The following is an 8028-nucleotide window of genomic DNA, read 5'->3' on the forward strand; positions in this document are numbered from 1 at the left end:
ATTTACTCGAAAACTAACATAAAATTGGGTTTTTGAAACATTATTTCATAAAATCATGCATATTTAAATGTTAATTAACCCTGAATTATATGCATGATCAAATACCCCCATGCTTATGTTTTGCTAGTCCTCGAGCAAACTAGAAAAATGCAAGAAATCAAACTATCACCTAACTCACTTTCGTAGGAATCACGGTTGCATTTAGCTTATGCAACAAGCCCTTTCAACCCCTGGGTTACCCCAGTGGACGAGTAATGTCTCGTGAGGGTTTGCAGTGATGCTACCCACAAACATCTCTGTCATGTATGCATAATATTACACATCCTCATAATCAGTAGGTAATTAAAGACTTTGTTTTCACAAATATTTCCTGTTATTTCAAAATCAAAACATAATTAGAGTCTTTTATATACCACCACAGAAAAAGAATTTCTTTCACTTTTCTAAATATCACAATTATTTATGTTTTTTTTATAGAAAATCCAATAAAAACATATTATTATTTACTTATCCTCACTCATATGTTTTCTACAAAGGTTTTCTCAATCACACTTCTAAGCATTGAACTTTTCTTGCTTTTTAAGCTCTTTTCTCTCTTTTTTTTCTTTTCATGCTTTTTCTTTTTGCGTACTTATTTTTCTCTTATAGCTTGCGTGTGGTCTGCTTTTATGCCTTGTGCAATGTCAATATCTTCTATACTTTTTCAATGCATACCAAAAGATATCAAGTAAGACATAAAAGTGACTTCCTTCATTCACCCTTATAACATGAGAGTCAAACATTTCAACTTGTATCTGTTCTCAGTTACTTAGGATCACGAAGTTTTCCACTCTCCTTTTCAAAAATGGAATTAAAAGTTTCAACTTACATCTAAGTTCCATCTACTAAGGATTGTGGAATTATCCAAACAACCTAACGCATGCTTCTTTTGTTTTTTCTTTTGAGCTCATTTTTTACGCTTTTGTTCATTTGCTTAGTTTTTCAAAAATAGAACTGTGCATATTCATATTTATGATTCAAAATAAATTCTAACATGTATTTATCATCATTTCTTCGAAATCCGCATAAACAACCATAATTTTTAGATCTATGTCAGAAAAAATTTTTGTGGGGCTTAAAAATCCTCTAAAAACATCAGATTTGAAATAACATTCATATAAGTTCAAACTCTTTCTTTAAAAATCTACTTTTCATAAGAGATGTGTAAACATGTGCAAGAACGTAAACAGAAATATCTAGGTGTGCAAACTACACCCTCCCCCATGCTTGAATGACACTGTCCCAGTGGCACTCCCCCATGCTTATATGAAACTACGTGAATGCACATGAGAGAAAATAATTGAGGGAAAAGAGTAGAATGACCTGACATAAATTAAAAAATACACGTTCTATGAATGTAATGAATGCAATGTATACATGATAAAACATGAAACTCATAGAAAAAGATAGAAAACAAAAAATAAAACCAAATAAAATCTACAAATCCGAACAACAAATGTAATATTGTACAGAATATGGGTTGCCTCCCATAAAGCGCTAAGTTTCACGTCCCCAGCCAGACGGATCCCTGGAAAAAACCTTCATCGTCCATGAGATCAATGGACACGAAGTCAGGCTCAATGAGGCTCTATAAAGAAAAGAGTGTCATCTGTGACACTACGCACTGTGTTTCCATCCCGTCTACCTCTAACTGTAGGATCATAACTCTCTCAATGTGAAGAACAGAGATTAGTCTCATCTGAGAGACTGTTCAAGAAATGAGAGTCTAGGACCGACCGAGTATCAATGAATGCAACTTCAGACAAGTGGTGAATATGATCAGGCTTGACTTGATCAAGCACCTTCTGCATCTGTACCTCTTGCTTACTAAAAACAATCGGTGATCCTAAAAGCTGAGAAAATGGGGCTTTATATGATGATAATGTATGCTGTGAGTAAGGCCCCTTCTGTTGAGGTATCATGGAGATCGACTCGTCAGTAGAAATGATATAAGGTTCATAAGTCGATTCCTGAGTGGAGTGACACACCTTCCCATACTGAAGGGATGTAACAGATTTGACTTGCTCATGATGTGAATTGGTGGGTTGCAAGTGAAATGACATGGAATCCTCTCCCTTTGAGACAACAGACTGACTATGAAGGTTCCCCTGGCTTTGCCTACTGAAAGTCTCAACCAACTGTCCCATTTGAGTCTCCAGCTTGGCTATTGACTGCGTATGGGAGCTCAAAACTTGTAATATCCTATCTTGGAAGGATTGACTAAATGAAGGCTCATGAGAATGGGGTTGAGTATAAGCAGGTTGGGCTAGAGGATGAACCTGTGGAAAAATGGGATGCGAGTAACCTTGTGAAGGGTTACTGGGTCTATACTGTGTCTGAGAGGGCTGATGGGATGGGGAAATAAACTGGTTTCGCCAACCTGGGTTATATGAGGATGTAAATGAATCGGGCATGGGTTTAGCGAAACCTTGGGCAGCATTCACCTGCTCCTGAACGAATTCAGAATATAATGGCGCTGTCGAACAATCCGCAACACAGTGTGCAGGGCTAGCACATAGCTCGCACACTCTTTCTACTGGATTTCTCGAGGAATTGGCTAGGAATTGATCTAACTTCCTAGTCAACTGGTCAACCTTGGTACGCAAATCTAACTCGGACCCAACTTCGGAAATCCCAACTTTCCTAGGACCACTAGACAGAGATGTAGTCCTATCGAGCCGTGAAGACAAGGTATGATGCATCGTGTTTTCACTCAAGGTCTCGAATAGAGACCACGCCTCGTCCTCACTCTTGAGCATAAAAGTGCCCCCACAAGACGAATCAACCATTTGACGATGCTTCTCAATAAGCCCGTCATAAAAATACTGCACCAACTGCCAACGAGGCACTTGATGATGAGGACACTTGCGGAGAAGATCTTTCAATCTCTCCCAAGACTCATGAAACTGTTCTCCCTCAATTTGAGAAAAACTGGTTATAGCTTTACGAAACTGATTCATTTTACCAATTGGGAAATATTTTTTTAGAAATTCTCTTTGCATTCCTTCCCAAGTAGTAATACGAACCGTCTCAAGAGATTTTAGCCAGTGCTTGGCTTTATCTTTGAGAGAGAACGGAAACAAAGTCAACCTCATAGCATCGTCTCCAAAATTATTGATTCGCACAGTCGAGCAAATCTCAAGGAATTCGTCGAGATGACGATATGGGTCCTCATTGCTAAGGCCATAAAACGAAGGTAACATTTGAATCACACTGGCCTTAATCTCAAAATGGCTCGCTCCTACATCAGGTCTCGTGATGCAGGAGGCGGGAGTATACGTATTTGGCATGAAGTACTCCCTCAAAGGATGGATCAACTGATGATCGTCAACCATTGCGTACACCTTGGAGTAGACCGGTGTAGCACTCGTCCTAATTTTGGGTTTTCTACCTAACTAACGCACTAAGCGGCCAAACCACACAAACCACAAAGCGAGTAAACTAAAAACAACAAAAACTAAACAAACACCACGCAGTTACACATAATAGAGATTATGCAAAAGAAATATGAAATCTATGTGTACGGTACCAATCGTACACAGTCACCTCTAAGGGGGTCCTAGTAGGTGGGCTGTGCAGAAAAGTAAGCTCGTCTCTAAGATATGCACATACGTGGTTCTAAACCTAAATGCACACAAACACTAGGCAATAAAGTGAATACTAATATTATGCCGTTCCCCGGCAACGGCGCCAAAAATTTGATGTCTTTTTTATAATCGTTGTAATTTTGAAAAGATTTTTAAATGTAAAACATGTGAAAACCAGACATCAAATAATAAAAACCGGTTCTCACTAGTGGATGAGACCGGGTCGAACTCAGGGAACGAGAATATTTCGTATTCAAGTACATAATTCTAAACTATTCTTTATTGCCGAATTATTTGAAATGTAAAATGTTCAAGAAAAGTAAAAACAACTAACTATTACAACAAATGAATACCCTTCGCAGAGGGCGTAGAGTGCAATATTTACAAACCCAATTAAATTCCTAATTCTAAACTAAAAAGTAAAAAAAAGCTTTATTCTTCGGGCTTCGTGTCACGTAATCGCTTCCGCTCCAGTCCTGTGCTATCCTGCACAAGTAGAAAGAACACGAGCAGTACAAGAGATCGAAATAGAAATTGTACTAAACTAGCTAAATGCTAAAAAATACGAAGGAAATTATACAAGAAATCTAAATGACAACATGGGATTGATTTCTAATTAAATCTAACTAACTAATTACTCATAACTAATTAAACCAAACTTATTTTACTTAACTAACAACGAACTAATACAAATAATACCTAGTTAACAAAACAGGAAATGAGAGATAAAAAAAAAAACATAAGAGAATGAATGATTTAAAAACAAACAAGAATTTATTTGAAAAAAAACAAGAAATGCTAACATCTATACTTACTAACCAACTAAACTAACCATTGCAAAATGAAAACAGGAAAATTAAAATGAAAAACAAACAAGATAGCAAAACAGGAAATTCAGATTGTGAAGAAACAGGAATTGACTGTATCAAAAGAACAGGAAGATGACTTAAGACATAAAAAAAATAAAATGAAAACAAGAATGAAAACAATTAGAGAAAACCGTAAATGACTTAAGCACAGGAAATTGCAATAAAGAAAAATAAGAAACAAGTGCTGTACTGCAAATAAAAACAACAAATCACGGTTTTAAAAAAGAACTACAAGAAGAAATCAGATATTGAAAACAGGAAATTAAATGACATGAAATTAAAAAAAATCAGAATCAATACAAACAGACAATGAACTCTAACAAATGAAAAACAATGAATCTAAAGATGAACAATGCAGGAGAAAAAAAACAGCATGAAACACAAACAACAACAACATAAAGTCACTTGAAACACATGAAATCAGAGAAGAGACGCAACAATTGAAAACAGGAAATAAAAAAATGAAAATAGAAAGTAAAAATATAACAATTGATGACTGAAATGGAAATCTGATATACACGAACAAGAATTTACAGGAATTTTAAAATGAAACAGAAAATGCGTTTATTACAGAATTTAAAATCTGATGCACATTTTTTTTCTGTTTTTCCTTTTTACGTTTTTTTTTTAGTTTTAATTTTTCACATAAAATCAATAGCAATTGAATAAAAAGAAACAAATGAAGAAGATCTGAAGATGAAAGAAGAAGAAGAAGAAGAAGAAGATGAAAAAGATGGAGAAGAATAAGAACTGAAGAAGAAGAAGAAGAAGAAGAAGAAGAAGAAGAAGAAGAAGAAGAAGAAGAAGAAGAAGAAGAATTGAAATGAGAAGAGGAAAAAGAAGAAGAAAAAATCAGATTGGAAAAAGAAGAAGAAGAAGATCTGAAGATGAAAGAAGAAGAAGAAGAAGAAGATGAAAAAGATGAAGAAGAATAAGAACTGAAGAAGAAGAAGAAGAAGAAGAAGAAGAAGAAGAAGAAGAAGAATTGAAATGAGAAGAGGAAAAAGAAGAGATCGGAAGAAGAAGAGGAAGAAGAAGAGGAAGAAGAAGAAGAAGAAGAAGAAGAAGAAGAAGAAGAGAACGAAACAGACTTACCGTGAATCACACCTGGAAGGGTTAGAGGAGAAATGGCCTCCACCGTGCACCGTTGCCTGACTGAAATGCCTCCACCGGCGAGAGGATTAGAGAAAGAGGGAGAAGGGGAAGAAGGAGGGAAGAATGGCCGGTGGTGGAGAAGGGGGAAAGAGAGGGAAAAGAGGGGGAAGAGGAAGGACTTGGCGTACAGGGTGGAGACGCTGAAATTTTCGTTTTTTGGGGTTTTTAAAAACACCAAACCGGTTCACCGGTTTGTATAGATTTTTTTCAGCTTTTAAAAAAAACCGCAAACCGGTTCTAGCCGGTTTGCTATTATTTTTTCAGTTTTTTTTTTAAATTCAAAACCGTATAAACCGGTTTATGGTTTATTAGAAAAAAATTTCAAAAATAAAAATAAAAAAAACAAAACTATTTATTTATAAAGAACTCAAAATCTATTCTAATTTTTTTCTTTTCTAAAAAAAACAAACACTTAAAATGAATATAAAACTATTTTTCTCCATTTTTTTATTTTTTTTATTTTTATTTTTATTTAAAAACTAAAACTAAGCTACTATGACTAAAAATGTAAAATAAAACTATTTTTCATGCATTTTCTGTTTTTAAATCATTTTAGCACATTTACTCGAAAACTAACATAAAATTGGGTTTTTGAAACATTATTTCATAAAATCATGCATATTTAAATGTTAATTAACCCTGAATTATATGCATGATCAAGAACATAGATATAATGCCACTAAAGGACCAAACACACACACGAAGGTATATATAAACACTTCCTGTCTACATATAATGACGCTTAAAACTAGTGTATCAATGACTAGAACAAGAGTATAATGCTAACAAATGACTAAAAATCACACACGAAAGTGTGAATAAACAATTCTTATCTACATATAATGACACTAAGGATCAAGTGTATCAGCTACTAGAGCAAAAGTACAAAGCCAACAATGGGCTAAAAATCACACACGAAGGTGTGAATAAACATCTTTTGTCTACATATAATGACACTTAAAAACAAGTGTATCAACGACTAGAACAAGAGTACAAAGCCAACAATGAGCTAAAAACACACACAAAGGTGTGAACAAACTTCTCGTCTACATATGATGACACTTAGATAAGAGGCATAAAAAGAAGAAGACACCCGAAGTAAGAAGGCTTGTAATGGAAACACTAATGCAATTAAAAAATATCAATTTTAAACATATTTCGAAACACCATAGTTTCAAAAATTAGATATCCATCACATGTACACATAATTAAAAGCATTTATAAAAAAACAATGGCAAAAAACAAATGAGTAATTCAATACACTCACAATCAGAGATCATAAAACTGTCAGTTAGAGTCAAACCACAAGTTGATAATCTAAAATGATATAAAACGAGGTGCACACAACTCCCCCCAACAAATATCTCCGATACAACAATAATAAGGCCAAGAAGATTGATGCATCATATAAAAATTTGTGATGGACAAAAACAAGGCCACAAAAAAGGCAATAAATACTCACAGAAATAATTTTCCAAATAGGTGAGTTTATAAAGGAAACCGATTTGAAAATTCAAATCAAAGATCCAATAATGGTAGGCGATCAATCTTAGAAAAAGTGCAATCATATGCCCAACAATATGTCTTATGACAATTTTTTACAATTTTGCATAAACAAGAATCATGCTTAACATAATCAATTCTTCAAAATGAAGTCATTTAGATCAAAAAGTCTACTATGAAACAAACAAAAACATGTAATATTAAGAAAATAATGCATATAAAGTTTAAAAAAAAACCTTTTTCAATCCCAAAAGTAAACATAATTACTACCAATCATGAATACTTGAAGCAAAAATAATCTAATAACTCACAGTTATATAGAAGATATAAAATTATACCAAACATCATTCATAATGCAATCTATTTTGTGTGACTATGACACATTTTTAGAGAAAAATGAGTTAACATTATAAAATGCATTCAAAGCATCCAATGCAAGATTTATTTTCTATATAAAAGTTAAAATAGAGACGACCACAAATATCTAAGATCATTTTCAAGCATAATCAATCGAGAATGTTTTTCAAAGAATTGGTTTTGCATAATGAGAAAAACATCATAAAGTTAACCATTGTAATAAGATATGCAAAAATACAAATTACAAAAGATAACACAAGAGGGTTCAATAAAAAACAAAATATCACAAGCACATAAAGTGCAAAATACACAAAGCCTACTAAGGGGTAAATGCCAAAAGGCAAAAACATTGAAATGAGAGAATCATTGAAATCACATAAAATATGAATATGTCAATATGCAAAAATAGACATGATATTACCAAAGAGTTAAGGAAAACATGATGACATAAGATGTACATTATACAAGTTTCTAAAATTTTAAGAAACTCATAAAATTCATATAATATACCTAAAAAT

General features: G+C 33.7%; 1 non-coding gene across 1 annotated transcript; it reads left to right on the forward strand.

Annotated features, from left to right (window-relative positions):
- Positions 1–2886: 2886 nt before the first annotated feature.
- On the forward strand, positions 2887–2992 carry LOC149832300 (small nucleolar RNA R71). Its single transcript, XR_016433434.1, has one exon. It is a non-coding gene; the product is annotated as a small nucleolar RNA R71 (small nucleolar RNA).
- The last annotated feature ends 5036 nt before the right edge of the window (positions 2993–8028 follow it).

Source organism: Nuphar pumila, chromosome 7 (genome assembly GCF_984573655.1).
Source record: "Nuphar pumila chromosome 7, dmNupPumi1.hap1.1, whole genome shotgun sequence".
Classification (NCBI taxonomy): domain Eukaryota; kingdom Viridiplantae; phylum Streptophyta; class Magnoliopsida; order Nymphaeales; family Nymphaeaceae; genus Nuphar; species Nuphar pumila.